A 19,735-nucleotide genomic window follows, 5' to 3' on the forward strand; every position below is an offset into this window, starting at 1 on the left:
CTGCTTCCTGCATCCTTTTAGATACAATAAAAATGCAGTTTTTTTCCGTCTATATACTTTTCATAATTCTATTATATACTACATATTTATATTAGCCAATTGTTAAGTTACTATTTTCATAAGTGTCCTAGGCTAAATCCAACATTGAACATTGGATTCTTTATCATTTAAGTTTAGTATCAAATAAATTTTATAACTGAATTTGTCATATACGTATGTACATACATATGTTCAAATGGGTTGAGTCGAGTTCAACTTAGGATTCGCGAAATTAAAATTTTTGATAGGCTAAACTCAAAAATGTTGCAAGTATGTTAGATTATTTTATTAATAAGATTTGCACGTGTGTGCAGATATATTATTATTATAATCGACAAGATTCTATAACGAATTCTTATCTCACGCATTAAATGGCTAAAACTAGTTATGAAATGACCAGTTCATTCTCATCTCAATATAATATGTATGTATGTACTATATTATACGTTGCTTCATATCGTTGTACAATTTAAACGCGCGCGCGCGCCACACCTGTTATCGAAAAACACCACACCACATAAACTAGATTCTAGAAGACATGGCAAAAAAATCAACAACAACGTACAAGAGGCATGAGCTTTTGTTTGTGTGGAATTCGTCCGAATAATAATAATTGATACAGATCGATAAATCTCTTGCGTATAGACTTAACAGGCACAAGGTTTTTCTAGCACATTCTCGTATATTGCATCTACGAATTCGTCGGCAGATAAAATGGTAGATCGAATCCGTCCATCTGTCCGTCACCGATGACGGCGATACGTCTCTGATGACGGCTAAACGTCACGGCTTAAATTTACTATGACACTACTGACGTCCAAATCTTCAATACTTGCGAAAGTTTTCCCTCTCACTTTTTATATTCGGTGGATGTGCTATGAATTTAAATACAGATTTCCTTTTTTTACAATAAAAAAGTGTTTTTCGTGTTATAATTGTGAGCTATATAAGATTGAATCAAAGTTGTATAAACGGCTTACTCGTTGCGTGAATCCAATTTGGGTTGTGCGATAGTTTTTCGATATGAGAATTCGTGTCGTAATCCGAAGCAATTTCGTGTCGTTCTTTTCCACACACTCTTATTTTTTTAATTGTTCGTTGCTTACTATACGAAAAAAAAAAATAAAACTGACGAAATTTACACAATTTTTTCGTGAAATTGCAGAACGCAGGTACGTTTCGTTTGCCCCGCGGTTAAATTCCACATATGTGTATATCATACGAGGAGCGAAATATTTACGATCTCAAATTTTACTATTTCGAATGGGAATATTTAATTAGGCAATAATTTATATAGATTCGCTTTCACTTTTTTTAAACATTTATCAATTTTTCGTTTATTTATGTGATCCTATTCCATATCCGATACTCTTTCATTCACTTTTTACGTGTTCATTGAAGTTTCTTTGGATGGAAAGGTATTTATTATTTATGTTACAAGTAAGAGCGTCAAATCTCGAATCAGTATACACTGACTAGTAAGTGTGTACATTAGCTTTGGGTTTTAGCTAAAGCTTATGACGATATATTCCGCAGATATTCTTACTAGACAAACTATAAACTGACGCGCAAATTCATGCAATTGCTGCTGTGCACTAGTAAATCTGCTAACGAATGCAATTTGAGTGGTTTGAAAGCTAACCAAAGTTTGACGTTGCTCTTCCAATGAATTTTATGCTCAAAAATATAACTGGTTGTGTTCAAATAACTAATTTATTGTTGAATCAATACGAAATAGACAATAATTAACAAGGTTAAATCCACTGTAAAAGTTTTACAATTACGTACATCCGTATTACCTACGATTTTAGGTTAGGTTAGGTTATATTTTATTTTGTACATTAATAATACATATGTATGTACTTACTTATGTACATACATGTGTATGTTCTTCGATATAATGTCGCATTCTTTCAGTTTTCAGTTTAATCCGTCATACGTCGACCATATATATTTGTTAAAAATTTGTTATTCCTTTCGTAAATATTTACTGCATACGGATAGCTAGTGTATAAATTTACTAGTAAACGAATTTACTAGTAAATTTATACACTAGTATTAGAATTACTAGTATTAGAAGTACTCGAGTAATAATACTTTTTATCGGAGTTTGAACTTACTTTGGTTCGATTGGTTCGCGATCCAGCTTTTACTGCGCTAAATTTCTTGTTAGTCATGCTTAATTTTCGTTTTAAACTGTCTGATTTTATCTGAGTCTTATATAAATTAAACATCGCCACAGTTAACTGCATCAACTGCTGTCCGTTATTCGTCAGTCGTAACGATTGCGTTTTATATATTTAATGATTTAATATTTCGTAACGTTTGTTATTATTTCAATTTTTAACAATGAATCGGGTCAAAGCGCGTTGTTATTCATTAATTATGTATATTCATTTTGAAGATCAAGAGCCGTGAAGAGCGTACGCAAGTACTTGCCTACCTATGTAAGGTGTTTGACCGTGATTTATCTAGTTTTGGAAATTTTTTTCAAATATTCGTGTGAACGTTTTTCGTTTGTCGTTTTAGCAACGAGATTGGAAAATTTCGGCATTGAACTGTAATGGAGTATTTATCGCGTATTTTTGACGCTTTTCTGAAGACCGGGGAACTAACAGGTTGCCCTTGGTTTGACCGCTGTGGCGAAGTTGCCGTTTTAAATGCGTATATATTTTTTTGATTTCGCAGAGGTGTCGAAAGTTTGCGAAACTAATCGGCAACGTCTCGTGAACGAGAATTTCAACAAAATTGCGCTCTTCAAACTGGGGGTCGTTAAATTTCACGGCTCGTCTCGACTCTGTCGATGTTTAAATATTATGTTTGAAGAATGTCCGTATTGATATGCGTTCGTTTACGAGTTTATGTTAGTTAATTAATATGGAAGTCGAATTTGAGAATTGTCCATGGAAATTTAATTATACAATGGACATATTTATTCGACAAGATCTTATCTGAATGCATTGGTATTCACGCATTCAATGTCAAGTGCATCTTGTGCATTTTAAGGTGTTTTTGAATCATTGTACTATATGACAATGCAAAGAATTGACTTTATATTGCATACACAATACACATATGTATTGTCTCATATTTGTATTGCTTTTAAAATTCAAAGTTTACAAGAGTAATTCAAATCAGTCCGTATTCAAGTATGTACATATGTACATACCAAGTATTTGCATATGTATAACAAATGTTAGCTGCTAAGTCAGTTGGCTGATATTTGGATTATTTGTAAGTATGTAGGTGTATTATAGAGGTGACAAATTGGAATAGCTTATTGGATTAACACGTTCTTGTAGTCTTTATGCTTGTATTTTAATAAATGTTTTAAATCAGGGGTACTTAATCTATGGTTCAAAGACAATGCTAGAAAAAATGCGTATTGATTTTTCCTACCCTGAATCAGTTCAGTTAATTTATTTATTTATGTTAAGATATTATTTAATAGCTAATTAGATACAATCATAAAATTGTAATATTTTACAAACAAGAAAAATTTAACAAATACGTTTATTTTTTCGTTTATTAGTTCATACATATGTAAATATTTCATACATACATATGTTGGTCAGATACTTAATACAAAAATGGTCAGTAACTAAATTAAAATGTAAGTTTTCATAAAAGTGGTCAGTAAGAAACATTAAATGATCAGTAAAACAATAAATTTCCATGTTGGTGTCTTTCTTTTGAAATCCTGACTATTTTATTTAAATACCATCCATTTATTTATTGATGGACCACAAACATACTGACCAATGATATTGACCGGTATAATACTAACTAACCATTTTGATATATTTCTGACAGTCTATTTAATTTGCTGACCGAAAAGGTGTAAATTAAACTATTTAAATACAGGTCTAAACAAATTCAATTTATTAATATGAGGGGTTCCAAACGTCGTAAGTGCCACATAGGCTCAAATGCGTTTAATCGTTATTTTGAGTGTATGTATGTGTTGGCCTTTACTTGCACCCTTTTATTTACATATGTAAGTAGGAAGTCATAAAATTTTAAGTATTAGTTGCACTGTCACTTGTTCTCTCAGTACAGTAAAAATGGATATGCATACATATGTTATCAGTATATTTAGTGAGTCTATGAAATTCTTTAATTGGATGAATATTGCTAAAGAGATGATTTACACCAAATATCTAATAATATCTTCAACCACCATGATCAGGGTAATATCTGATAGCTGAGAGAGATAACGCTATTGAGTTTGTCTATTTTTTTTTAGTATGAAAGTGGCACATACAACGTTATTCACTTAATGATGATACAAATGATGGCACTTGAAATGTTTTGTTCTTTTTTTCTTTTCTGATATCTAAGATTTATTCTGAGATACCTCGCAAAATTATACATATGTAGTTTATTAATAAATGTTGCAAGAATGAATTTATGCATTATTTATTTAATTTGCCAGTTTTAAGTCTCTTCTGAAAACATTATTTTCTGGCACTTGAAACGTAATGGTTTGGCAACCCTCATATGTGTATTTATATCAAATTTTGCTCTGCTGCATATTTTTTCATTCAATAAAGAATAGTTAATATGCTACTTTTATATTATACATATACATATGTACATATTTACACCATAAATTGTTTAATTTTATGTGTTTTATTGTTTTCTGACATCAGCTGAATAATTAAATATGGATTTAATACGTATACGTATTAATGGCTATTGTTTTATTTTTAAGGAAAATGCATGCGAACGGAACAATTGTTGTGGTTTTAGATCGGCGCCGACTTCCGTGCACATTTTTCAATGGAAATCCACACACTTTTATAAACATACGATCGTTATTGAGCTGTACATACAATGTATCTATCTGATTATACATACAATTTAGTTCTGCGGAAGTGTCATTGCACGGGGACATACCCGAGAAACATCTGTACAAACATACGATTTCTTCTTATTCAATCATTACGCGTGTATGCGGTCAGATGACACACCGTATTGCACATTACGATGTTGCGTTTTTACCTTAACCTCTTCACACCGGCGTATTTATTTAAATCTAACTGACTCACATCAACGCTATTATTTTAACGAATAAATAATGACAGTCACTTGCGACACCTGACTCGTGGATTATGGACTTGTCTTTGCACCCCCACGCTTTCTTCTATCGAGCATTATACGGCGCTTATGCATTTCGACATTTATTTATTTTATTATAAATAAATGAAATGTTACACTAGCCTTTTAACAGACCGTATACTCTGTTTCGATTGAACTTTATTTTGAACGTGAAAAACTAAGGCGTGGGAAACGCAGTGTGTCTGCAATGATGCAATCGCCTCTCTTCTACGCTGCTAACCACACGAAAATGATTTCATAGTTAATTTTCAATCGTTTAGATAAATTCGTGATCGTTTCCTCTATTTTTCTTTTTTTTGCGTTAGTTTTCGTGCATCCTGTAGTGGTCGGTTGCAGTCGAGACATACATACATACATACCTTGAACGTTTGTCACGATCAACTCGAAGGAGATATTCCAAGGCATCGTACTTTAAACAAATACATAATAAAAATACAAAAACCTTCCATTATACGTCATACGTGCATAGTTAAGCAAATGCGTAGTGGTTATTATACACGAGTAGAACTTACGTTTTGTTATAATCGATGTGAAGTGTTGCACCATTCTTATAGTGAGCGATACGTTTCGATAATAATCTGAATTGATTCGACCATGTATGTATGTATGTATGCATTTTTACAATATAGTTAAGTGTTTATTTATTTTGTTCACTCACAAATGTTTCCTATGACAGTGATATGATATGTTTGTGTGCTCTTTTTTTATGTGAATATATCAATGTGATTTTTTATAAGTATGTACTTGTATTCAATATTTACATATATTAATATAAAAAGTTCAACGAAAATTAAAAGGAACTGTGTAATGTGAGGATTTTTGTAATTTTATAACGGAAACGACAGACTGAGATACATTCATTTTGCACATGTATCGATCGGTTGTTTCATCACATTTAAAAGGCTGAATATTTTATTTGCAATACAGTATTCATACATATGTATGTATGTATATTCCAAATGATCATGGAAACAGAATTTTTTGTACTTATCATCATTATTCACACCCATTCGCCATCTACTACCGGATGAAGGCCTCTCCAACACGCTTCCATTTTTCTGTATTTTGAGCAACGTTCATCCGTCTCATGCTACACATTTTTTTCACATTGTCTTCCTTGCACTCTTTTACATTCCCTCGGGTAATATTCGAGCACTTTTTTCGTCCGTGACCCGCCCATTGCCATTTCAATCTCTTTACTCTCACCATTATACCAACCACCTTTGTCTTAATTCTAACCCACGTCTTCCGTTTTCTATCTCAATATACGCTGAACGAATTGCTAGATAATATGTTTATATTTTTTATTTTTATTACCTTTTTACTTCTAAGTACTATTTTTTTCAAGTAAATTTCGTATCAATTTAAATCATATTCTTTTAATATATTGACCCGTCGTTGTAACTATAGAATCGTTGAAGTTGTGTCACTCATCATTTGTGATATATCCGTAGAAGTTTTGCTTCTAGTGTTTGGATTTTATGAATAGAAATAATGATTGTTTACATTTATTACATATTTTATAACAAAAAAATGAATTATAACCAATACGGTTTGCAAAGTTAATACGTATTACCTTATATTTTTTAAAACATATGTATGTATGTACGGTACATATGCCGAATAGGGAGTATCCTAAATTTTCGAAAACCATCAACAAGCCGGTTTGAAAATACAAGATAAAATTACGCCCACAAATCACATTTTAAAAAACATGAAATTTTCATTGATAAACAATATCTCAAACCCTAATATTAAATCGTATGTGCTTTTGTTAACTTTTAAATGCACTCACACAGCAAGGACTTTCCTTAGAGTGGAGTGCAGTACACACTTCCTGATCAAAGTATAAAGTTTCACCGCAGTTCACGGCCAATATATTTGTATATACTATGGACATTAATACCTGAACATAAAAAATAGACTTTGACACTTGAACTCGCAACATCGCTTCATTTTCCTTTCAGAATTTCCGGGATTCAACTTTTTAGAAAAATTGCGTCTTAACGTTTTACTTCGTAATCGAACATCAGCGTGTAAAATGTGCTATGCTGAAAATGTCGCCACGAGTGATAATTAGACGCGCTCATATGATATTAGCATACGTGTGATGGCGGCATTAGAACGGCGGCCATCTTGCATTATATTATACTACTACTGTATGTGGATATTAGAAGTTTGGTTTGTTACATCACGGCGAACCGGTCATAGTTGTTGTCATTTCTCTTTCGGACACCGGTCGACCTTCATGTGAAATGATCCACATCCTCTGGAGCATTTCTCTGACATTTCAAATCGCATAATTCGAAGATTGTATATAATACAATGTCGATCGGTGCGGTGCATTGGTCGTAAGTGTATCTGTGCATATGCGCGTATACTGAACGTCTTACGTGAATAACAAAAATTACGAATTGAATATTTCGAAACTGCAATGTATGTAGTTTGCATTCGCTTATAGAAAAAAACCTTGGAAAGTAGATCAGTATAAATAAATAATTTATTGTTGAATTTTATAGTGCTTTGAAATATTAATGTTCTATATCCCCATGCATGGATGTCGTATTCAATACGGCGCATTGTATGATGGTCTTTTATACATATCTATACCATCTTGAGCGTTTCATCTACATATGTATTATACATATGTACATCCAATGATACATAACTAGTTACTAGTAAGAGATTGAGTACCAATTTTTTTAAATAAAAAATCTTCATCGAATTTCAACTTGAATGACGGTTAAAAAAGATTTTTTTTTAATTATTTCTCCCTAACTTTTGTGGCATGAGGTAAATTAGCATATGGAAAATCATATAAGTCAAATTCGTAATGACTATTTGCAATTTATTATAATCCAACTGACCTTCTTTGGGTATTGATTTTTTTATAGTTGTTTATTTATATATTATAATGCGATACATTGGAAGGACTGTCAGATAGGATTTGTTTACATATTATGTATTTATAATAATTTACTCATTTGTATGGTATAAGTCACTGAAGATGTTCAAAGTCGCCTCAATTTTATGATAATCATAAATTAGTATTTTCCATCCCGGTAATTGTGTGTGTTATACATAGAGCAAAAGATTCGTCCTGTTGGTTTTTTAAATGGGAATAATGTCAACAAAATTGAACTGCCTAGTTGTAATAACATTGCGATCTTATTCGGTCAAAACGCCGGTTGTCGACACCTGCTTCGTAATAAACAATATTAAAGTCACATTTGACCCACTTCCATTCAATCTCAGAAATGCAGGTGTTCTTGTTAGCACGTAACTCTCGCTTGATATAATCTTCTATGTAGTGTGTGTATGTATGCATGTTTTCGTGATTCAAATTTAATTTAATTTTCAAGTTTTCGCTTTTTGGTAAGGTGAAAATCGAATAGACTTCGTAAATCATTTCTTTGAATTTTTAAGGCGACCAGGATATTCTCTATTAGAAACAACACCCAAAAAAAATGAATTATCGCTTTGTAATAATTCAATAGAAGCTATTAACTTTCACTGTTTGAATAATTTCACAGTCAATAGTTTTTGTCGTGATAATAATAATATCCCATTGTTCGGATTTTTTTTAATAATCCGTGTGTAAAAATCTATACTCATAATCAAACAAACGTGCGTTTGGAAGCTATCGAGGTTTACCTTGAAAGCGCATAGAAGACACAAATTGAGCTTCTATTTACGCAAGAAGATACCACAACAAATGTTTTGCAAGTGAAGCTGCGTGCAAGCCTAATTATACCCACAAGCCTTCTAAATTGTCTGCACGACCATAACATTTGTCCTATTTCGCATTTTACAGTGTTTTCTTTAACTATGTATGTTCGCGTTTATCTTCAAGAGCGAAACTCAGTAGTTTAAATTTAACTCGCATTTCATTTTTTACACTATCCATATACGAAGTACAATAGATCTTAAGCATTTGTAATCGTGCTCGAAATATAACCTCGAGATTCTGACTCGATCATTGTCGAATATCGTAACCCTAAGCACGTTTTTACCATTTCTGGAAAATCGTATGTTCATATGGTTGGAGAGTTAAATGACGAATCAGTCAATCTTAAGGCTATCTGTTTTCTTGTAGATGTATCAGGTGATCGAATCAACTGCATACACACACTCGCGTATGTAATTGGATAAGTAAATTTCAAGTGAAAATTGAAATATCATCTGCTTAATTAAACATACCCAACCAATTGTAATAATTTAGAAGTAGAAATAGAAAGTGTTATTGGTATAAAATTATGTTTTTTAAAATAATAATTATTTTCCGTATTCTTATTATTATTAAATGTACCTATCTGAAAAATTTTATTGTTAGAAAATATTATTTTCTGTGGAGCATTTGAACAAAGAATATAAAAAACTTATTCTTTTAATTTTTTATAAGACTTATTTTGGTTTGTGCTATTATTTAGAAGAATTTCACATGCGAATAATTTTAGTAAAATTCAAAAAAAAGTCAAGATCCACTATTTTGAAAGTACTCAGTATTATGTACTTTACAAAAAGAGCGACGCGTTGTAGTAGTTGCACTTAATTACTTTCACGCAATTATTTTCCGTATTTGTGAAAACTACAAATGAAGATGTTTAGCGTATAAACATTAGACACTTGTTCTACTTTTGCATTCCAATTCAAGAGAGATCTTTCAGATGATATCAGAACAAAACTGTAATTCTCAGTGCTTCTTTTCAATGATCTGACCAGTAGATAGTCGAAACCTGATGTGATTTTTAAGTCATTGTTATGCCGTTAGTCCACACGAGCTGATCGGTATTTATCCAGCACAATTTTAATCCCCTCTCATTTTCCACCGACTTGGTTTATGATGTCGACCGAACAATTGCTACACTACTAAATCTACCTTTATCCCGATAACGCACACTCCATATCGGATAAGTGTGTCAACGGTTTGATTTAAAACGCCCGCGTAATTCCGTAATTCACGGGTTTTAAGTCCGGACAATATTCGCGCTTGATTAGCCGTTCAGTTTTACGGCGGTAATATTGCTATCCGTGCGATAATACAATTTCCACCTCATCGTAGAAAGTAAAAACGGGATCGGTATCGTACAATTTCTATCGATCTAGTGGTCGTTCGCCTTCTCCACGTAAAAATGAAATTAAATATTGAAGGCGAAAATGAAAAGTGCCCCTCGTACGCTAAAAAATTTACACTGGGTTTGTGTGCTTTGACAATTAACGGCGTCAGGCCACGTGTGACCCTATTTATAAGACGAAGAATCGTCGTGATCAGTCGATCGTGTTCAGTGAAGAAAAATAATAGACGGATAGACAGACGGAGAGGAGAAAAAAAAGAAAAACTGATTGGCGTGACCCGTGAAAGAGAAAGGAAGGGCTAATTCGGTTAGCGTTTTTAGGTGACGATGCGATTGATTTGCACGCGATAGTATGTATAATGTAATCTTTCACTCGTTTTCATACTTATCGCATGCTTGGTATGAGCTGAAAGTAAATCGTCTTCGTTGAGAAGCTGGAATGCTAAACTGTTTTTTTTTCGCGTGATATTTCAATTATAAAAGCAATCTCTGTGTCGAGGCGTAGTATAAATACATACGTGAATTAAATAAATGATAGATACTTACAATATACTTATTATGTAAATATTTAACAGCATATCAGAAATTATTGTGTATTAAAAGATTCCTTGCGACTTTCTGTAAGCCTTCTTCATTACTTTTGTTTAATTTGTGTTTACATTCGGATTCAGAGTTTCTTATCTAATGAATGATGTAAATACATGTAGATACATATTTTCTTTAAGATTTAATTATCTACTTTTAATATGATAGTATTATAGTACCTATATATTCATTTGAATTTCGTGGAAAACTCTATAAAGCTTGTCTTGGGGAAGGTTCTTCATGAAACTGAATGTTTACTTTTATATTTCTCTTGTATATATAACTTATACCCACTTGTTTTTAATGTTATACCTTGGCGGTCAATATAACATTTTAATGTTATATATATAACATTTTAATGTTATATCTAATTAGATAGAGTAGACTATTTTTTATCAATTCAAATGATTTTCATTTTTAGTTGCATTTTAGAAAATGCTGATAAAATTCACCCAAATTCATTCATAAGATCGAAATGATTTTATCTACCATTCATCCTGCTTAATTGTAAAGTATTTTCACTTTCTTTTCCATACACTTATGTATGCATAATGATTATTAGCGTCATTTACAACATTTCATATGCTTTTTTCTCATACATACAATGTATGTACATTCACTAATCTTGAAGTGTAACTTTGAGAGCTAGTCAAATTAAATAAAATACATACATACATATATACCTACTTATGTGCTTTACAACAAAAAAATGCAATTATTCACCACTAAGTGATTTAATACGTGTAATTTTTTGATCGTTAAAGAATCGCGTTAAATGATGAAGCAGTCTAGTAATGATCATATTGTCGGTGGATTTTCAGTTCACAGAAATATATCATAGCAGCGTATAGCTATTAGACAACGTAACGAGAGAAATCAATCTTGCCAAACTTCATCTCACTGAATTGATGTTTGTAAAAAAAATGGATCAGATCACATATCCGAGCTAAACTGGAGAAAGTCACAACAAGGCAATGGTACGAGATAATTTCTTAGTATACCAACGTATGTATGTAGTGAGTACTTAAATTGTATGGCTGAGTGTCTTGTATGTAATTTGTTTTTCTCGGATGCAGATATTTAGCGCGTTAATGGTCGTATTCATTTAAATCTTGTGTATATACAAAAATTATTATTGCGCAATTGCAGAAAGTGAATCGTTGCAAAATTCTTCACGGAACGTTTTCCTATTGTTATGACGGCTTAATTTTTCGGAAATTCGGCCTAATTTCGTCTAAACAAAACGTATCGTTCACACGGAAGTTTGAACAGCAAGTGTTTGCTTTGTTTTCATATCATAATAGTCGATTAGAAACAATTTTCACAGTTAACAAACTGTCTGAGATTCTTTATTTTGAGACTGTGCTTAGCGTATCGCACTTCATATCTGTATACTGTATGTGTGTACATATGTAGTATAGCGTCTACAAATGCATACAAATGAAATAAAAATGTAATCATTCGCGTATTATTATAATTTGATTAAAATAGATGCTCGAAAGATTGACCCAAGTCGAATGTAAGTATCATCATCATTAAAAATACATTTGTTGTTTACGGTGAAAAAAATTTTTTTTGACCTCCGCTGCACTCTTGCAGATTTGCTTCTATCTGATTTATTTGAAATTAAATACTCTTGATGTTCAACGATAATTATTGATAATAATCTTAATTGTTGCGTTTATTTTTTGAGTTTGAAATCGTTATTTTACTTACCGAATCTTAAAAATATGAAAGTATTATTTTAAAATCCGTGCTATTTTTCAAACAATGAAATTATTGTTTATACTTGTAGCTTAATCGTAAATTTTTACCTTGAAATGGAACATGATAAATTGATAGAGTTTTATATTAAGACGAACGCCCGAGGATGATAGACTTTTCAATGATTTTTGTCGATATATTGTAAATACTGTTTATTTAAAATATTTTCATACATCACTTCATTGTTAATTTATTTACTACTGCATATTAGTTAATCTTCTATCTACTCGAAAATTTGTGTCAATTTTGTATGGCACTTTATGAAAATAAAGAATTTATACATTTTTATACTGATTTCTGAACAGATTGATACTATAACAATTATCAATCTGTTCAGAATAATTACGTATAACAATTTTATATAATATATAAGAAAAAAGCTATTGGAAAATGTTAATTCGTACTCATTTTCAATTCCTGTACCTTTTTTAAAAAATTGAACAAACATTTTGACCGTGACATTTTTTCCCCACAATAATTTGGTCGACCGTATATGTGTTTGAATGTGTGGGAGGTCATTTATGACTGCCCGTGCATCTATTAAGACCCGTCACACCATTGTATTATCCGTTTGTACGTTTTACACCTATTTTTTGCGACTCATCGTCGATTAATCTCCGGCGCGTCTACTTTAGAGTATGCAGTAGGTACTGGCACTCGTGATTCGACTTTTTTTTCATTAACTTCTCGGTTATGTTTACGCTTTTTTGTATCATTATTTTACTCGGCCCGATAAGATGTTACAAAATCGTGATGGATTGAAATTGATATTTGGTTGAAACGTTGACGCATTGTTGTCACTGATTGACACTTACTGTGGAAGTGGCTGAAAGTGATTCTTTCACCGGAAAAGTCCAATATACAATACTATTATTTGTGCCTACTATACTTATTGTCATTTAAAACATGACCTACAATAATGACTACGACGTGTACGCGGGTGGATTTGAATTTCAAAAATGTGCAACTAGTCATACCTAACTATTCTTGGGCGTGTGCTTTGTTCGCTATTGATTTCATTGAGCATTGATGTTCTATTCGACAAGACGCTTTCTCTTCTAAAAGGTGAATTGGTAAACGATTTCGTAATGTGGCAATTGTAAGCTTATGGCATTTTTTTTCGATAAACAATAATAAAAAAACAACAATTTCGTTCCTTATTATCCTTAAGAGACCATGAAATAACTTTTTTCCTGTAGTTTTTATATACATATTTTCCGTAACTTTACATACATACATACATACATACATATATGTATCTGTATACAGAATCAATTGATTTGTATTACATTTGATTTTTAGATTTAGTTTATCAAAAAAATATGAAGAATACTTTTGAGAACGCGTAAAATCTTTTATAGTCAAAAAAACAAATCTTGTTAGTAATTTTACAGTACCTACATTTTTTCCATTGCCTCCTGAAGAAGATTGTATTCAATTTAAGAGCAAAGGGAATCTACTTATGCACTACAAATTTATACTCAAATGTTGAAGTGTTGCGAAAGTATCATTTAAAGAATTTTTCATAAGATTTCCCTATATTTCTATTGAATTTCCTCTTTGAATTAGCGGACCTTTCGACTTTTTGGCGGGACAAGTATTAGAGATGCCCAAAATTATATTTTCTTTCATAATATGTAGCTGTTTTTGACGATTGACTATTTTGAAATATTATTATATTTTGTTACTAAATCAACTTGAAAATCGGCGTAGATTTTAATATCAATATTTTTTAAGCATTCCACTATTATAAAAGCGCAATTTCCATACAAATTCATATGTATTTGAAAAGGAATCCAGTTTAATTCTTTCAATGTTGCAAAAAAAAAAAACCAGGATCGAAAGAAGAAAAAAACCAGATTCTTTGCTAATCTGAAGACGGCCTTGTTTATGAATCGCATTAGTAAATCGCAACGACACACTAATGACTGATTATGTCACGTGGAGTACTGATTTCGTCATTTAACCATTTACGTGCGTTAAATACCTTATTCAAACGTCGCGGTCGACTTCGTATTAATTCGTTATGAAATTTTGAGAAAATTTCATAACATATACCACATTGTTGGATCACAATAAAACGTTCACAATTACTTTTCATGTGGAAGATTCCATTTTCCAGTTTTCCATTATTATAATTTTTTTTTTGTCAATGATGAATATTATTATGGCGCATTAGCCATTCTTTACGGCAATTGTGATGTTTAAATTCGTCATTTCGATCACGCTATATTTAAGTATTTTACATAGCATAAGCGACGCAATTGTTACGTTTCCTGCATTATGTAGCCATTCAAACGTACTTTGTACAGGAAATAAACCTCCGTTGGCAAAACGGAATTTGCCCTTTTTAGATATATTTCGAGCAAATTGAGAGTCATTATGGTTCGATTAGTTCTTGAGACCGTTTCGGCTGCTAAACAGTCTCAACATTTACATACATACCCATACATACATGCCTCCATAGACGTGTCGATTTCTCACCATTGTAGGCTGATATTTATCTATCTAGATACGAACGCTAAAACTGCATTGTATTCATATGAGTTGGCGAATGTGTCACTTGGTCGATGTGGCCTAGTTCTGCGATTAATGAACCAAATCCTGATGTAAATGTTTATTGGCATTTTCGCTCAAAGTCATTCAAGAAGAGTTTTGAATAATTATGATATGATATTTTCTTTGTCAAAAATAATATTGGCATTTATGCAAACAATAATAAAATCAGGGGAATAAATTGTAACATGAAAATTTGGGATAAAATTAAAAGAGATCAACGCGTGGGTAAGCACAAAACCCAAAATCAATTATGTATCATCTTATCTACAAAACATTATTTCATTGATTGAGTTTATTCTTGGATGTCTGAGTTAGTTGACCTTCGTATTCGAAGTATGAGTTCAAGGTAAATCTAACGAATTTTACAAAAAGCATAGTTGTCTTTCCGTATTTATTTCTACACCTTCAGAATTGATTGCATCAATAATCGTTGTCATGGAACACTCACATTGTTGAACAATTAATTCAGTACCTATGGTTGAACAATTAATTCAGTTCCTACGGTTGATCAATTAATTTAGAGACAACTGAATTATATACATATGTATGTACACATATTTTAAAAATATTCATAGGAGTATTGTAAATACAATTTAATTTTACAAATGCGAAAAACCTGATATTGGTCATTAAACCATTTATGATTTTATGGACAAATGACATTGGTAAGCGCTCTTCTCATTGCCATCGTCTCAAAAGGATGTGATTACAATATACATTAAAATTAATGCTGCATTGATTTGTTTAAAAATCAGGTCAAGTAATTTATTCAAATAGTTTTGCGTGCATAAGACAAAAATGATGTCGATTTGAATTTAACTTTCACGTACTTACAATTGATATCAAATGGTTTTTTGCGGTTTGCAAGTAAGTACTTACTTAAGTATCAAAACATCGTTGTCGTTTTATCAATGGGATTTTTTCGATTTCGATAACAAACATTATAATAAGTGGACACGTACTTTCTCTCGATTAATATTCTCGTCATTAATAATCATTTCGTGCTCGTTAAAATGCGTTATTTATTTTCTCGCGATGTCAAACGATGACAATTACAAACGACATGCTGTTAAAAACCGTATCTTTTCTCTACACCATTTGACGTCGGTCATTTTGACGATTTTTGTTGCGGCTAGTGGAAAGCGACCGCTCCGTCGTTTATAGCGGATTATTTACGATATAACGAGACTTTGGGTTGTGTTTCAAAGTGTGCAAAATTACACATTATTATAGGAGCGGTCACATGCTATCATGTACTGGGTGAACCGTTACAAATGAAACACTTGAATACGTGACTGCTTTAAGTGCCAATATACACGACACCGATGACCGACTGAATGTCTGGAAAATCGTTATGGACTCAATTCTAAAATTCGTACGCACTGTTGTGTTTCACAAAAACAAATTTGATTTGGTTTATAAAAAATTATTCAAACAATATTTTTTATAATTAAATCTAATACGTTTTCTTTCGATTTTTTCAATTAAAATCCAATGTTTCCAATAGTATTTTAAGTCACGGTTACAAATCGATTCAGTTTGAGAGTTTTCATCGCGAAATTGACATTACATCGGTTTTTTTTCTCCTTTATAGAAATTAGTAACGTGACGCTTAATACTGAACGCCAATTGAGAAGAAAAATAAATACAAATTTTTGGAAAACTCAAAATAAATGTGTATAATAAATATGTATATTGCGTCTTTTTTGCCCCGCAGGTGAACGAACATTTTCATTACAATGAAAGTTGTTTTCGACACGAGATTTTCTACGGTGTTCAAGTGGAAACCGAATAAGCCTCATACTTATGCCAATTTTTTATTCGACTACGAATTCTTTACAACTTTGACTGAATACAATTTTTCGATAATTCTAGCAAAATTTTTATTCATATACTAACTATTTACTTTAATTGAGGTACATAGATACTGTACTTTTTTTCTCCGTCTATTTATAAATTACAAGCAAATATTATAAGTTCCTCCCATATGGAATATTATGGGTAGTCTTTGACTTGTTTTGAAAGCACTTCTTATTATTGAGAGAAATGGTAGTTTATTCCATATGATTGATCCAATATATCGAACGGTGTAAATTGAATTTGTAGTCACTACATACATATAACGAAAACTCTTTTTTTTTAATAATATTTCTAAAGAATTCCATAATGAGTCTTAAAATAGTTGAAAGTCTTGCAATAATCAAAAGTTCTTAACATTACACCCATACACTTATTTTCTGAAAAAATATATTGACGTTTCTTGAGAGAGCTAAATTATCTACCTTTTCCTTTCCATCTCTCCTTTTTCCATCAAACTTTTTCTCCGCAGAGAATTTATTTCTGCAGTGTTTTAGGATTTTTAAAAAAATAATATCGTATAGGCGACTGTTTTCTTTCTGTCTTTTGAACCGTATATATAATTTAGATTGAATCAAGACGCATTATATAAGAAAAGTATTTCCTTTTGTGTCTTAATTGTTGTTCTTACCTATACGTATAATATTTATAGGTAGGTAACTAGGTAGTATCATGCCATATTGGTTCGAATGCATTCACGATTTTAATAACGTATATAAATAGCTGTGTCATTTGCTATTAACTTTAATGAATCTACGTAAAATATCGAATAATAGCACTACTGCTCTTGATACCGGTTATTCCATTTCTACGTACAATTTTCTTCGACGATCACGATGTCATTTCAGAACCACAATGAAATGATTACACCGCGTAAAAAGCGCATGAATCGGAATTCACTTTTTTCATATCGATAACAAGGTCGACGGTTTTCTTGTCAAAACTTTCTTTCGTGCGATACGTGTCGTAAATAACTACCGGTCGAAATTTTACCGGCTGGTTAATACCGGTCGAATCGATCGTATTCATCATTCATTGTCCGCTCTCACATTAATCTTTCATATTAAAATGATCGAATGCGATGTCCGTTAAATTAAAAAGCTTCCGTTGTTCGGATAATGATTTCGTAACTTTTAAATGTTTCACGTGAACTTTTATTAATGAATTTCTTTTCGCATTACAGATTCTCTGATGAGTTCGCTGGGCGCATAGATTAAGCCATAGGTACCAAGGTGAGCGATTTTTATTATTTTTCAGATTTTTATTATTGCGTTTAATTGTTGCGTAATTTACACGGTGTTTAGCTTTTTTTTTTACATAAAAACTGAATTTATCTTGAGAGTTTCGAATATTTATGCACGTCGGTAACACGGTGCATGTTTGTAAGATTATACATAGGTGAAATATTATTACCAAGCACGCGCGTGTGGTATTTTCCGTATATTGCTTTTACCGCATTTGCGGTTGTGCAATGTCGTGTTTTCTTTCTGTGCGTATTCTTTGATCTCGAAGTCACTTGTGTGCAATAATTGCGTTTTTCTCGGCTTGTTTTAATTGAAATTAAAATTGTTCGTTCTACCGGGTCGCATTATATCTGTATGTACATTTTGGTATTTTAAGTACTCTGTCTCGTGCTGATTTAATTGGAGTAATTTTTTTACGTAGTGGTAACGACCTTAATAGCAAAATTAAAATCGACCGATGAGGTCGTAGTAAGATGGGAAAACTATTCTTAGATGTATCATTATTTCTATACATGTTTCATTTAACTATGAGTCATCGTGTATTATCACTCTGCAAGAGAGGTAACATCCTATAGTGGAGGTCAATTCTGAACACAATTGCTTATTTACTTTTGTTTTTAGCAATATAAATAATATGCCTGACCAAATTACTACTTTGAGCTTTATGCCGTTTATCATTAAATATAATATTTCGTTGTTTATTTTTATTATATTAAAATATATAATATTTATATTTTATAGTGCTAAAGCAGACTGGGAAAATCGTAACATTTTACTTGATTTATATATATTTTTTTCATTTACTACTTTTTTTTATACATTTTTATATCATTATATATGAATGTACATATGTATGTATGCGTAATGATTATTTTTTTTGAGAAAGATATAATATTTACACATTTACATATATGAACGTATAATACTGAACGGAACGTACTGTTGACGTAGATATTTCACGTTTTCGTCCTTTAATTGTTGTTGAATATTTTTTTTTGTATTAAATCGATTCTTGGAAACAAGCCTGGCGATTTTTCGATCCACACGAGGGCCAAATTTTTTTTTAGTACCACTATTAGCTCGCCGACTGAGTGTGGGGTCGCAATCAGTCTCCAGATTTTGTTTTATTTTTCTAATAGACGCCCTACTAACACCCTCCATTGTCGCGATTTTGTTTTGAAAAAACTTTCCTGTATTTAATAATGATGTAATGCTTGCAATTTTTTCTTTAGAAAGATCTGATTTTCTACCCATCTAAAAAAATCCAATAAAAGTTTTACACGCAATTTAAATCTTAAAACAAAGTAAAATTTCGAGATATTATATACCAACTTACCTTAGAAATATGATAAAGTTGCAGTAAAAGAGAAAAAAACACAGTGCTTTTCACAAAATAATGAATGATTTTAACGGAAACGCACGTCAATATTGAACAAAATTCAGACGCAAACCGATTTCAAACATCTTTCTTTTGTTTTTGAAGACCTTTTG

At 31.6% G+C, this 19,735-nt stretch overlaps 2 protein-coding genes across 2 annotated transcripts in view; both read left to right on the top strand.

The window, feature by feature from the left end:
* LOC143920309 (myogenesis-regulating glycosidase-like) overlaps positions 1 to 19,735 on the top strand; it is a 950,780-nt gene that overhangs the window by 19,946 nt on the left and 911,099 nt on the right. The gene's annotated exons all lie outside the window — the stretch shown is intronic.
* Positions 1 to 19,735, top strand: part of nahoda (DOMON-like domain-containing protein nahoda) — a 54,414-nt gene that overhangs the window by 7,059 nt on the left and 27,620 nt on the right. The window contains exon 3 of the mRNA XM_077443244.1: positions 18,184 to 18,232. The gene's annotated coding sequence lies outside the window, so the exon portion shown is untranslated. The remainder of the gene's footprint in view (positions 1 to 18,183; positions 18,233 to 19,735) is intronic.

Source organism: Arctopsyche grandis, chromosome 12, assembly GCF_051622035.1.
Source record: "Arctopsyche grandis isolate Sample6627 chromosome 12, ASM5162203v2, whole genome shotgun sequence".
NCBI lineage: Eukaryota > Metazoa > Arthropoda > Insecta > Trichoptera > Hydropsychidae > Arctopsyche > Arctopsyche grandis.